This window comes from Lipophrys pholis (genome assembly GCF_963383615.2).
Source record: "Lipophrys pholis genome assembly, chromosome: 17".
In the NCBI taxonomy this organism is placed as follows: domain Eukaryota; kingdom Metazoa; phylum Chordata; class Actinopteri; order Blenniiformes; family Blenniidae; genus Lipophrys; species Lipophrys pholis.
The window spans coordinates 533,408-547,998 of record NC_137643.1 but is presented as its reverse complement, the minus strand read 5'-3'; the positions used below and the strand labels follow the sequence as shown (position 1 = coordinate 547,998).

At 48.3% G+C, this 14,591-nt stretch overlaps 1 long non-coding RNA gene across 1 annotated transcript; it reads right to left on the bottom strand.

Moving 5' to 3' along the window:
- Positions 1-3,220: 3,220 nt before the first annotated feature.
- On the bottom strand, positions 3,221-7,060 carry LOC308122763. Its single transcript, XR_013936166.1, has 4 exons — positions 6,597-7,060; positions 5,567-5,855; positions 3,503-5,496; positions 3,221-3,434 (listed from the first exon to the last, which is right to left on the bottom strand). It is a non-coding gene; the product is annotated as an uncharacterized lncRNA (long non-coding RNA).
- Between the last annotated feature and the right edge of the window lie 7,531 nt (positions 7,061-14,591).

Here is a 14,591-nt window from a genome sequence, read left to right as displayed (position 1 = left end):
AACCCTCCCAGGCCCTGAAACCCTCCCAGGTCCTGAAACCCTCCCAGGCCCTGAAACCCTCCCAGGCCCTGAAACCTGCAGCTTATCTTCAGACTAACCCACATGAACCCAGCGTCAAGCTTCTCCCTGCTGCACAGAGATCAGATTAAAACTCCACCGCATCAGTACCTTCAGCTTTTACAGATTTAATCTCTTCAAGTTTGGGTGTTTTTGTTATTTTTGCGTCTGTTTCTCCAGCTGTCGGTGGGATCCGGTGGGATCCGGTGGGATCCGGTGGGATCCGGTGGCGGCAGCAAGGCAGCGTCTCAATGATGATATAAGCGGAAACACTGGAAAAAAGACCACTTGGAAAATTAGTTTAAAAAAATAATCCAAGATATTATAACAAGTAAAAAAAAAATCTGCCAATGGAACTACTGACAATTCACAGAAATCAGCTGGGAAAACTCATTCTTAGTTATATTTTATAAATATTGTGAAGTCATGAGTCTCTTAATAAGTTTGTGGTGCTCAAAAGTAGCATTTAGTTTTTTACTTCCATGTGATTCTCTTCATGTCGTGTCGGGACGAGCTGATAGCAGAGCAGCGTGAGGGCTCAGCTTCAGCCACTGGCCGATACCGAGTACCGGTATCAGTACTTATTAAAGCCATGAAGCCTAATTCATACTCCATACGCAAATGATACACAAAGGGTATACATTGCTGCAAACCGCCGCCACACAGGATACGACTGGGTACACAGTAGCATAGCGCAGTACGTAGCGTCTGTCTCTGCACTGCGCTATGCTAATACAGAGCGTCTGACTGAGGGACGGAGCTGCTGGAAATGAGGATCAGACTTTAATCATGTTTAGCATGTAGCATGTAGCATCGCTGGTGTGTGAGTCTGAAACGCATTAGCATGTAGCATGTAGCACAGCCCAGATCAAGTCCTCCTGATCCACTGATCAGTTGAACTACTGAGCGACGTCGGGCTAATTGCTGGTCCAAATGTCTCTGGTGACGAAGTTGCTGGTGACGAAGTTGCTGGTGACGAAGTTGCCGGTGACGAAGTTGCTGCTATTGTACAATTTCTTCTTCTTGATATTTTGTCAGGTCATAATTTACAGTCTGTTTCTGGCATACCTCCAGATGACGTTGCTGATTTAATACTTGTCGGGTTGTATCGGAGATCTTTTAGGAGTACGAGTACTACAAGCAATATCGGACCTGATATCCGATACCGGTATGGATACTGGTATCAGGTATGAGTGTATCCTTAATTTTAAGTGTATTTAACTTATTTCAGTTCTATGTTTGTGACACTATTCTAGATTGAAATGAGATTAGAGGGACTCCTGACTGCTTTATTCAACACTTGGTTGACATGTTATTCTGGGACTCTAGAGATTTGGTCTCATTATGAGCTCTGCCACAGGAACTGTCCTCCACGTTGAAGCTCTGCCACAGGAACTGTCCTCCACGTTGAAGCTCTGCCACAGGAACTGTCCTCCACGTTGAAGCTCTGCCACAGGAACTGTCCTCCACGTTGAAGCTCTGCCACAGGAACTGTCCTCCACGTTGAAGCTCTGCCACAGGAACTGTCCTCCACGTTGAAGCTCTGCCACAGGAACTGTCCTCCACGTTGAAGCTCTGTCACAGGAACTGTCCTCCACGTTGAAGCTCTGCCACAGGAACTGTCCTCCACGTTGAAGCTCTGCCACAGGAACTGTCCTCCACGTTGAAGCTCTGCCACAGGAACTGTCCTCCACGTTGAAGCTCTGCCACAGGAACTGTCCTCCACGTTGAAGCTCTGCCACAGGAACTGTCCTCCACGTTGAAGCTCTGCCACAGGAACTGTCCTCCACGTTGAAGCTCTGCCACAGGAACTGTCCTCCACGTTGAAGACCTTCAGCTGCTGCTTGTTACACAGGAAACATTCAACTAGTTTATAGTCTAGAGCAGAAAGTGTCATGAACAGACGGCTTGGCTTTCCACATCTGACCAACAATCCACACTGAAAGCTTCTTCATCCATTCATCCTCTCATCCATCCATCCTCTCATCCATCCATCCTCTCATCCATCCATCCTCTCATCCATTCATCCTCTCATCCATTCATCCTCTCATCCATTCATGGAGTCAGATTAGTGCTGCCTAATCCCTGGGGGCTCTGTTCACCACTGGATGTGGAATCTGGTGGGACAAGAGCAGCAGGAGGAGTCGGGGGAGGTGCTGACTGTTTTTTTATTTCTCTTTTTTTCCTGAATGAATTTGTTGTTCACAGATTGCAGAGAAATCAGGCAGCCAGTCTTGGATAATCTGAATTACCTATAATCCAACCGACACTCGTTCCCTGCTGTTGGAGAAGAGGCAGAATATCAGACACGGAAAGATTAAAGTTATATATATATATAGAGATATATATATAGATATATATATATAAAATGCATTCTAGACAAATATTTTCAAGCAATGTAACGTACGTATTCCTACCATGTACTTCTTTTAGCCATTTTAATGGACCCTCCTGTTATTTTCTCAGAAATGAATAAGCACCTTATGAGCGACACTCTTCCGATGATTATACAACGTCGCTACACAAATCTTTACGTAACTGCATGGAAGTGTATCTGTGCCCCCAATAAAACAGAAGTATTTCCTGTTATTCAACAGTAATAGAAAAATGAATATTTCTCCTGAATGAGGAGTTTTATTTTTCTGTCTCGTTTATTTACATTTATAAGAAAAGAATACTGCAGGTAAGACTTTTACTTTTAAGAAGGTAAAGATTTCCTCAAGTTCAAATTTAGTTTCAGAAACTAATCATGAACATTTGTCAATTAGTCTGCAATTTCACTTCAAAATATACTTTAGTCAGGTGATGAAAAATCAATCAATTGATCAATTCCGTTTCATGACCAAAGAAAAAACCAGAACATATCATATCAGTACTATCCATTTGGTAAGTTCATTGCTTCTCTCTGAACACACTGAATATTTCACCTTTACCATCTTATGAAGAAGAACCCCTGAAGTTACCCAGTATGGGACCTGACAACATAAATACAAACAAAGTATAAATATTAAGAGAGGTGAAGACATGAAATAAACGACTGAATTTCTGGAAATGTTTCTTAAAAACCAACAATCACTTCTTCATTTTCGTCTGTTTTGAGTAAATCAGAGTCACTCCGGCCCCGTTCTTCTGAAAAGAAAGAATCTGATGAAACATTGAAGTAATTGTCTCGTTACCAATCTGCTCTTTATTTCAGGTTGCAGGTCCAGAAGGAATAAAAAGTATTATAGAACCCTCGAGAGAGAAATCTGCTTAATTCCCGTCATGTGGCTGCTGCAGGAATTTCCTCCCACATGAGCAGAAACATCATGAGAGGAACGTGTGAGCGCAGGATGAACGGAGGAAAAAGGAGGAGGGCAGGAGGGCAGGAGGGAACCCTCATGATCCCTCTACGTGAAGAACCCTCATGATCCCTCTACGGGAAGAACCCTCATGATCCCTCTACAGGAAGAACCCTCATGATCCCTCTACGGGAAGAACCCTCATGGTCCCTCTACAGGAAGAACCCTCATGATCCCTCTACGGGAAGAACCCTCATGATCCCTCTACGGGAAGAACCCTCATGATCCCTCTACAGGAAGAACCCTCATGATCCCTCTACAGGAAGAACCCTCATGATCCCTCTACGTGAAGAACCCTCATGATCCCTCTACGGGAAGAACCCTCATGATCCCTCTACAGGAAGAACCCTCATGATCCCTCTACGTGAAGAACCCTCATGATCCCTCTACGGGAAGAACCCTCATGATCCCTCTACAGGAAGAACCCTCATGATCCCTCTACAGGAAGAACCCTCATGATCCCTCTACGGGAAGAACCCTCATGATCCCTCTACGGGAAGAACCCTCATGATCCCTCTACGGGAAGAACCCTCATGATCCCTCTACGTGAAGAACCCTCATGATCCCTCTACGGGGAGAACCCTCATGATCCCTCTACGTGAAGAACCCTCATGATCCCTCTACGGGAAGAACCCTCATGATCCCTCTACGGGAAGAACCCCCATGATCCCTCTACGGGAAGAACCCTCCATGATCCCTCTACGGGGAGAACCCTCCATGATCCCTCTATGGGAAGAACCCCCATGGTCCCTCTACGGGAAGAACCCCCATGGTCCCTCTACGGGAAGAACCCTCATGATCCCTCTACGGGAAGAACCCTCATGATCCCTCTACGGGAAGAACCCTCCATGGTCCCTCTACGGGAAGAACCCCCATGGTCCCTCTACAGGAAGAACCCCCATGGTCCCTCTACGGGAAGAACCCTCATGATCCCTCTACGGGAAGAACCCCCATGGTCCCTCTACAGGAAGAACCCTCATGATCCCTCTACAGGAAGAACCCTCATGATCCCTCTACGGGAAGAACCCTCATGATCCCTCTACAGGAAGGCTGAGACCAGAGGTAGACATCTATATCAGAAATGTAAATGGTGGAACCCTCCATGTCTCAGAAAGCTCTGTCTCCGTCTCTCTGGCAGCATCTATCAGATCTAAGGTGGAAAATGATAGTTGCAGTTTGTTTGTGGGGATCCGAGCAGCGTCATCAGAACCTCCTGGTTCTGGAGGCGCCGCCACAGATGGCTGATGGAAAATGTGTCACTATGTGAACCACTTGGGCCTTTTCCTGGGAACTCCGCCATCAACACCTCCAGCACTCAGGGATCCAGTGGAGCCAGAGCGTCCGTCATCGCTCACATCCAGCAACAAAAGACATTTCTATAGAGCTGAAACACCCACTCTGTCTCCCCCAGGAAGAAATGCAGCTTTTTATTCTCTTGGAAAACATTGAACTTCCCTTCTGCAGGATTTCTCGGCAGCTCAGTTCGAACCCAGCAGATCTTTCTGAGGCGTTTCTGGAGCCGCTGAAAGCAGCTCCCAATCTGTTCAGGCGTTATGCAACGGGGGAACGACTCGTGCATTCGCAGCGAGAGCTTTTAATCTCACACCAATCCAACGTCTTCAGAGCAAAAGAATTCTCCATGAAGGCTGGTGTTCTCCTCTCCGATGACTGATTTAGGTTCTAAACATTAACATGGGAGAACACAGACATTCTAGTGGACAGACCACCAAGATTATGGTGACTGTCAAAATAAAAGTACCCAATCCTGGAGAATCTGGACTGGGAGTCCTGACACCACGGAGGAAACATTGTTCTGATGGTCTCTACTGAGCATGTGCAGAAGAACCAGTTACTATAGTCGTGGTGACCTGGACCAGGACCTGGACCAGGATTAGGACCCGGACCCAGACCAGGACCAGGACCAGGATTAGGACCCGGACCAGGACCAGGAAGTCAGAGTGTTTTCATAAAGTGGCGCTTCCAGGGACACTGTTGTCCTTTAACAACCAAAACCCAACCAAGGAAGACACCCTAAGCGTCTCTTATGATGTGGCCACATGCTGCAGCCCTGGACCCACTCAGACTGGACCCACTCAGACTGGACCCACTCAGACTGGACCCACTCAGACTGGACCCACTCAGACTGGATCCACTCAGACTGGACCCACTCTTCCAGGGCATGATACTGTGTTCCTCAGTTTTCAGTCCAGAAACACGTCTCTTCTCATATCGCCAGGAGTGAGCGCCGGGAGCGCCGGGAGCACCGGGAGCACCGGGAGCACCAGGAAGGAGCTCCAGGAAGGAGCTCCAGGAGGGAGCACCAGGAGGGAGCGCCAGGAGCACCCGGAGCGCCAGGCAGAGAAAGCCGAGAGCAGAGCTGTGATCTGGTTGAATGGCCGCAAACAGCAGGACTCACTTATGAGCTCTGCTGGCTGGAAGCAGAACCGGTCCTCACATCTGGGTCCAGGAGGGGAAGAAGACCACAGTGGGAAACAAAGATGGAGTCACCGTTTTCTAGTTCCCTTTAGGAAAGTGCAACAGTTTCTTCACTGATTTACCAAAAGATGAATCACGCTGGGATTATAGAGCATCTTCCTGCTCTAACATCACATTATAGAGCATCTTCCTCTCCAAACATCAGATTATAGAGCATATTCCTGCTCTAACATCAGATTATAGAGCATCTCCCTGCTCTAATTTGAGATTATAGAGCATCTTCCTCCACTCACATCCAGATTATAGAGCATCGCCCTCCTCTAACATCAGATTATAGAGCAGCTTCCTCCTCTAACATCAGATTATAGAGCATCTTCCCCCACTAACATCAGATTATAGAGCATCTTCCTCCTCTAACATCAGATTATAGAGCATATTCCTGCTCTAACATCAGATTATAGAGCATCTCCCTGCTCTAATTTGAGATTATAGAGCATCTTCCTCCACTCACATCCAGATTATAGAGCATCCCCCTCCTCTAACATCAGATTATAGAGCATCTCCCTCCTCTAACATCAGATTATAGAGCATCTTCCCCCACTAACATCAGATTATAGAGCATCTCCCTCCTCCAACATCAGATTATAGAGCATATTCCTCCTCTAACATCAGATTATAGAGCATCTTCCTCCTCTAACACCAGATTATAGCATACAGTAATTTTCCATGAACTTTTGAAAACGAACATTCATGTTTACTCACATTATATAAATTGAAGGAGATTTAATCTTCCTTGTTCAGAACTCGGTTGCCTGTCAAACAGACGTGTTCATCACAATCTGGAGGGTTGGTGGGATTAAAGTTCCTAGTCATCATCTGTGAGCGAACACTTTGTCCTGCAGGTCTGCAGACACTTGTGATGTCATCATTACAGAGGGAGCAGGCAGAGTTCCAGCTGGAGGCAGATTATCAGCCCGTCCTTCACTCACATGGGGTCAGGGCTGCAGAGAAGCTGCGATCAGAGCAGCATATGTTGACGGGGATTATCTGTGTCACTCATTCTGCTCAGGCTTTATTCTGACTGTTTGTACAAGTGACAAACAAAATGTTAAAGAAAGAAGAAATTAGAATCATGTTAGTTGAGGCCATAAATATACATTAAAATCCATTTTATTATCTAAATTCATTTTTTCAACATTCATTCCTTTTGTTAATTTTCAAATAGATTTGATCAATTTTTTTGTTTTTTAATTAAAAACGTATATGAACATATATATATTAAAATCCATTTTCTGAAAAGTGAGTGTACTCCCTGTGAGAGCCTGGCGACCTGTCCAGGTGACCCCGCCCTCCTCAGGGAGCCGATCTGTCCAGGTGAGCCCCGCCCTCCTCAGGTGACCCCGCCCTCCTCAGGGAGCTGATCTGTCCAGGTGACTCCGCCCTCCTCAGGTGAGCCCCGCCCTCCTCAGGGAGCCGATCTGTCCAGGTGACCCCGCCCTCCTCAGGGAGCCGATCTGTCCAGGTGAGCCCCGCCCTCCTCAGGTGACCCCGCCCTCCTCAGGTGACCCCGCCCTCCTCAGGGAGCTGATCTGTCCAGGTGAGCCCCGCCCTCCTCAGGGAGCCGATCTGTCCAGGTGAGCCCCGCCCTCCTCAGGTGACCCCGCCCTCCTCAGGAAGCGGATCTGTCCAGGTGAGCTTTGCCCTCCTCAGGTGACCCCGCCCTCCTCAGGGAGCTGATCTGTCCAGGTGACCCCGCCCTCCTCAGGGAGCTGATCTGTCCAGGTGAGCCCCGCCCTCCTCAGGTGAGCCCCGCCCTCCTCAGGGAGCCGATCTGTCCAGGTGAGCCCCGCCCTCCTCAGGTGAGCCCCGCCCTCCTCAGGGAGCTGATCTGTCCAGGTGAGCCCCGCCCTCCTCAGGGAGCCGATCTGTCCAGGTGAGCCCCGCCCTCCTCAGGTGACCCCGCCCTCCTCAGGGAGCCGATCTGTCCAGGTGAGCCCCGCCCTCCTCAGGTGAGCCCCGCCCTCCTCAGGGAGCCGATCTGTCCAGGTGAGCCCCGCCCTCCTCAGGTGAGCCCCGCCCTCCTCAGGGAGCCGATCTGTCCAGGTGAGCCCCGCCCTCCTCAGGTGACCCCGCCCTCCTCAGGGAGCCGATCTGTCCAGGTGAGCCCCGCCCTCCTCAGGTGACCCCGCCCTCCTCAGGTGAGCCCCACCCTCCTCAGGGAGCTGCGATCAGCTCCAGCGTCTCTGAACAGGAGGAGCAGGACTGAAGATAGAAACACGTTCTGCCACAAATTAAAGCCAAAACTGGATTTGTGGGGTGAAATGTTTTTAGTATATTACGTAAAACCTGTTTCATTTGCAATAAAAATACACAATTATACCTTAAATTATAACAGCGTGTGACTTTATTGTAGTATTGCAGTGCATTTCATCACGTTTTGTTCTGGTATCAGAAACAGGAAGTGATGCGATCTGAGTTCAATCAAAGAAAAACTAATGGAGAAAAACTAAGTTTGCACAGGGAGAATGAAACGGATCCAAAAATAATCTGAATATTCTCACCAATTTAAAGTGTTTCTTTGTCATTTATAAAATCAGTAGAGGTGTGTTTGATTCGTCCACTGTGCAGCGGCGGTGACACGCTCACTACTTCCTGTTACTTCGTGTGGAGGAGCCAGCAGGTATCTAAAGGCCTGATGAGAAGGAGGGTTGTTGGTTAGATTAAACACTCATACTTTATTTTGGTTTCTACAAGGCGACACGTTCTGCCACGACTCTTCTGGTCTCACAGACGCCTCCATGTTGTCTGGTGAAAACACTGTCACACGCTGACTCACCTCCACCTGTGTCCATAAAACAAGACCCGGCAGCTTCGGGCTGCTCACTCCAGGAGCCGCAGGACAGATCCCTCCTCCGGTGGTCAAACAGCCAGAGCAGGACAAACTGAGCATTGTTAGGAGGAATAATGATAATAATAACAACAACAACAACAACAACAACGATAGAGATACTGATGATAATGATAGCAACAACAACAATAATAACAACAATAATAACAATAATAATAATAATACTGATGATGATGATGATGATGATGATAATAATGATAATAATGATAATGATAGCAATAACAATAATAATAATAATAATAATAATAACAATAATAATACTGATGATGATGATGATGATGATGATGATAATAATGATAATGATAGCAATAACAATAATAATAATAATAATAATAATAATAATAATAATAATAATGATAATAATAATAATGATAATAATAATAATAATAATAATAATAATAATAATGACAACAACGATAGAGATACTGATGATGATGATAGCAACAACAATAACAATAATACTTATAATAATAATGATAGCAATAACAATAATAATAATAATGATAATACTGATGATGATGATGATGATGATGATGATGATGATGATGATGATGATGATGATGATGATGATGATAATAATGATAATGATAGCAATAACAATAATAATAATAATAATAATAATAATAATAATGACAACAACGATAGAGATACTGATGATGACAACAATAACAATAACAATAATAATAATAATAATAATAATAATAATGATAGCAATAACAATAATATTGATAATATTGATAATATTGATAATAATGATAATAATAATAATAATAATAATAATAATAATAATAATAATAATAATAATAATAATAATAATAATAATAATAATAATAATAATACGACCAGGCTGCAGAGTGGAATCTTTCTCCGTGCAGATCAGAGTCTCCAGCCCAGAAAGAGGTGAATAGTTCTCTGTTGTTCCCGTGAAGAATCTGTTCACGAGGTCAATGATGAAGGGGAATAAAGATGGCGTCAGGCTCTGTGAGACGGCGAGAGGTCAGGGGTTAATCAGAGCACCATCATGCAAACAGTGTTTGTCCTTGTGAGTTGGTAACCATTGCCAGAGGGCACTGGGTCGACGTCTCCACTACGTTAACTTGATCTGAAAGGACCAACATCATAATGACTTTCTGCTTTTTAATTGTAATTCCCAGTTGAACTTGTGTTGAGTTGTTTGAGATGATGAGGATCAATCAGACTTGGAACATGAAACGTCCACATGAAGGCCTGTAAACACTGAATATTTAAAACCTGGTGGTGAGAGATCAAAGTGTCGTGTTTCACTGGGATTATCTGCAGCTGTAATCTGACCTGTGAGACAGGAGCAGGGTGGGGCGTCCCCCTGGACGGATGAAGGAGGAACCCAGTGGAAACCGTCCAGCTGCTTCAGCTCCTTATGACCATCCTCTCAACCGTCTTTAATAAAAGACAAACAGACTTCATCTCCTCACAAAGTCGCTGGTCATGTTTCAGGGAAGTTGTGTTTTCCCTCGTTTCCACGGAGACGGAGCGTTTTCACTCATTTCCGCCTTGGAAGCTGTGTCAACCAATCGCCCCAACAACCAATCACCCCAACAACCAACCCCCCCCAACAACCAATCGCCCCAACAACCAACCCCCCCAACAACCAACCCCCCCAACAACCAACCCCCCCCAACAACCAATCGCCCCAACAACCAACCCCCCCAACAACCAATCCCCCCCAACAACCAACCCCCCCCAACAACCAACCCCCCCCAACAACCAATCGCCCCAACAACCAATCACCCCAACAACCAATCCCCCCAACAACCAACCCCCCCAACAACCAATCGCCCCAACAACCAATCACCCCAACAACCAACCGCCCCCAACAACCAACCCCCCCCAACAACCAACCCCCCCCAACAACCACCCCCCCCCAACAACCAACCCCCCCAACAACCAATCGCCCCAACAACCAACCCCCCCAACAACCAACCCCCCCCAACAACCAATCCCCCCCAACAACCAACCGCCCCAACAACCAATCGCCCCAACAACCAATCGCCCCAACAACCAACCGCCCCCAACAACCAACCCCCCCAACAACCAACCCCCCCAACAACCAACCCCCTCAACAACCAACCCCCCCAACAACCAATCGCCCCAACAACCAACCGCCCCAACAACCAATCGCCCCAACAACCAATCGCCCCAACAACCAACCGCCCCCAACAACCAACCCCCTCAACAACCAACCCCCCCAACAACCAATCGCCCCAACAACCAACCGCCCAAACAACCAACCCCCCCAACAACCAACCCCCCCAACAACCAATCGCCCCAACAACCAACCCCCCCAACAACCAACCCCCTCAACAACCAACCCCCCCAACAACCAATCGCCCCAACAACCAACCGCCCAAACAAGCAACCTCCCCAACAACCAACCCCCCCAACAACCAATCGCCCCAACAAACAACCCCCCCAACAACCAACCCCCCCAACAACCAATCGCCCCAACAACCAACCTCCCCAACAACCAACCCCCCCAACAACCAATCGCCCCAACAACCAACCTCCCCAACAACCAACCCCCCCAACAACCAATCGCCCCAACAAACAACCCCCCCAACAACCAACCCCCCCAACAACCAATCGCCCCAACAACCAACACCCCCCCAACAACCAATCGCCCCAACAACCAACCGCCCCAACAACCAACCCCCCCAACAACCAATCCCCCCAACAACCAACCCCCTCAACAACCAACCCCCCCAACAACCAATCAACCCAACAACCAATCAACCCAACAACCAACCCCCCCAACAACCAACCCCCCCAACAACCAACCGCCCCAACAACCAACCTCCCCAACAACCAACCCCCCCCAACAACCAACCCCCCCCCCCCCCCCCCCCCCCCCCCCCCCCAACAACGATATAAGTTTTGTTTTCACTTAAAAAGGGGGAGGAAGTGAACTTCAGCTTTGCCCCGTCCTGGGAGCTTCACAGCTTTACAGACGATGATGCTGCAGTTCGATCCGCCCAATGACAAAGAGTCGTATCGTAGAAAGAAAGACGAGCCGAAACTCGGAGCTGGATCCTCTGTCCGGCAACATTAACCAGTTCAGGGATGATTCAATTACTCAATTACTCAATTACTCCTGTTACATATGAGGGAACATGAGCAGAGCTCCCCCCCCCCCCCCCCCTCTCTCTCTCTCTCCCACTCTCTCTCTCCCTCTCTCTTCCCCCCCCCCCCTCTCTCTCTCCCTCTCTCTCTCTCCCCCCCTCTCCCCCCCCCCCCCCCCCCCCCCTCTAAATCTAAATGTGTAGAGCAGATGTAATCAGGTCATTAGGCCACGTGGCCTTGCAGTATCTGCAGAGCGTCACAGTAGCAGCAGCTGGGCCATAAAAGGAGCAGAACATCATGAATAACCATCAGAACTTAAAGAGACACTAGAACCATCAGTATTAGAACCGTCCTCTTAGGGTTCTGGACCTGATCTGAAAGGGGTTGTTCAGTCAGACTTTAACCAGGTTATCAAGACACTTTCTGACTCCGTGGGGGGGGGGGGGCATCCTCGAGACCACAGGAAAGTGTAAACACACGGATGGATGGATGATGGTGGTTCCTACACCGTCCTCACACCGTCCTCCGTCCTCACACTGTCCTCACACCGTCCTCCGTCCTCACACTGTCCTCACACCATCCTCCGTCCTCACACCATCCTCCGTCCTCACACCGTCCTCACACCATCCTCCGTCCTCACACCCGTCCTCACACCATCCTCACACCGTCCTCACACCGTCCTCGACACCATCCTCACACGTCCTCACACCATCCTCCGTCCTCACACTGTCCTCACACCATCCTCCGTCCTCACACTGTCCTCACACCGTCCTCACACGGTCAGACACAAGGTCACAGGTTGAAGACGCCATGAGAGTGGTAGTATTGGCTGATCAGTCCTGCTGCGTCTCTCTGAACAGACATTGAGCAGCATACCTGGAGCCGCTCACCTGGTTTGTTTGTGGAGCCGCAGGCTGTTTCAGCTCTGACATCACAGCTGGATGAATGAATGGAACTCCCTGAATGTCCTATAAAGGGAAGCATGTCTTCAGTCTTGTGAAAGCAGCAGCATGCATCTGCTGTGACGTCAGCTGCCTGGCTTCAGGCCTGCAGGCCGTCACCTTCAGTCATGGGCTAGAAGTGATGGCAGAACACGGTGAAAGGAGTGATTGTGCAGTCTGCACACGAGTGGAAACAATCTCACTCCTCCGACACGTGGACTCAGGAGCCGTAGTGTGACTGCACATGCTCACTATGATGCACCACATGAGCACAGTGGTGTCGTTTCATGTGAACTCAGAACTCTGTTAGTGTGTCCAGTGAAAGGAAGGTCAGGAAGACATCCAAACGGTCAGAAGTCATCTTGTAGGAGGAGAACTGACATGATACAGTGGCTCATACAGCCTCACAGGTCCTTTCTTAGAATACTTCCACGCTGCAATGCAGGACTGTCGTCCATGGTTGATTAACACGACGACGTCTCAAGTGAAAACTCCTTGTTTTTGCTTTTCTTTTCAGAAAGTTTGATGTTTGCACTGCAGTGTTTGAAAAAATGTTCATTTACAGTGAAACGGCAGAAACTCTGGAAACGATGAGGTCATGGTTCCAGGCCAGGAGTTGAACCGATGAGGTCATGGTTCCAGGCCAGGAGTTGAAACGATGAGGTCATGGTTCCAGGCCAGGAGCTGAAACGATGAGGTCATGGTTCCAGGCCAGGAGTTGAAACGATGAGGTCATGGTTCCAGGCAGGAGTTCTGAACATTCACTGGAGAACACAGACCTCCGTATGGACACACCACCAAGTCGGTTTGTTATTACGGTGACTGTCAAAATAAAACCATCACGTCCCAGAAATTCACTCTTACATAAGTCTTATCTTCTATCTCCAGAAACCAGAAGCTGCTTTATCAATTCCAGTGAATCTGGACGTCAGCGCCTGTTTTAGATGATCAGGACGTCTTTAATGAGCGACAGCTGCTGTTTGCCTTTATAAAACAAGTCGTTCAGCCGTCTGACGAGGCCTGCTCACTGGACTTCCCTTCTCAAAACAATAGTGACCCTGAAAGTGAGCGGTGGGCTGAACGGCTCCTCCCCCCACAGTTCAACCAACCGCAGACACTGAACGTCTCCGAGCCTTTAAAGCTCCTTCAGTCCTTCTTCTTCTTCTCTCTTTCTCCTGATTGGGATTCATCCAATCATCTGTCTGCTTTCCAGAGCCAGTCAGCTTCCACTTCCTGTTTTCAACTCTCTGTCATGTTGCCACTGTACGGCGCGTGGCGGGTTGGTGTGATGTGGTGCTGCTGTACTCCAGACCGAGTCTTGGTCCGGGTCCTGACTCGGTCTCGGGGGTCTTCAGTACCTCACCAGCTTCCTGCGTGTCGGAGCCAAAGAAGGGAAAGCAGGTTTGTTAATGTGACCACAGGGTGGCGCTGTGCGTCTTCAGGGAGGTTTTCTGTCATGGTGAAGAAGCTGTCAACCCCCCCTCCATCTCTCCCCCATCTCTCGTCTCCATCTCTCTCTCTCATCCATCTCTCTCTCTCCATCTCTCCCTCCATCTCTCTCTCCATCTCTCCCTCCATCTCTCCCTCCATCCATCTCTCTCCATCTCTCCCTCCATCTCTCTCTCTCCATCTCTCCCTCCATCTCTCTCCATCTCTCTCTCTCCATCTCTCTCTCTCCATCTCTCCCTCCATCTCTCTCTCCATCTCTCCCTCCATCTCTCCCTCCATCCATCTCTCTCCATCTCTCCCTCCATCTCTCTCCATCTCTCCCTCCATCTCTCTCTCCATCTCTCCCTTCATCTCTCCCTCCAT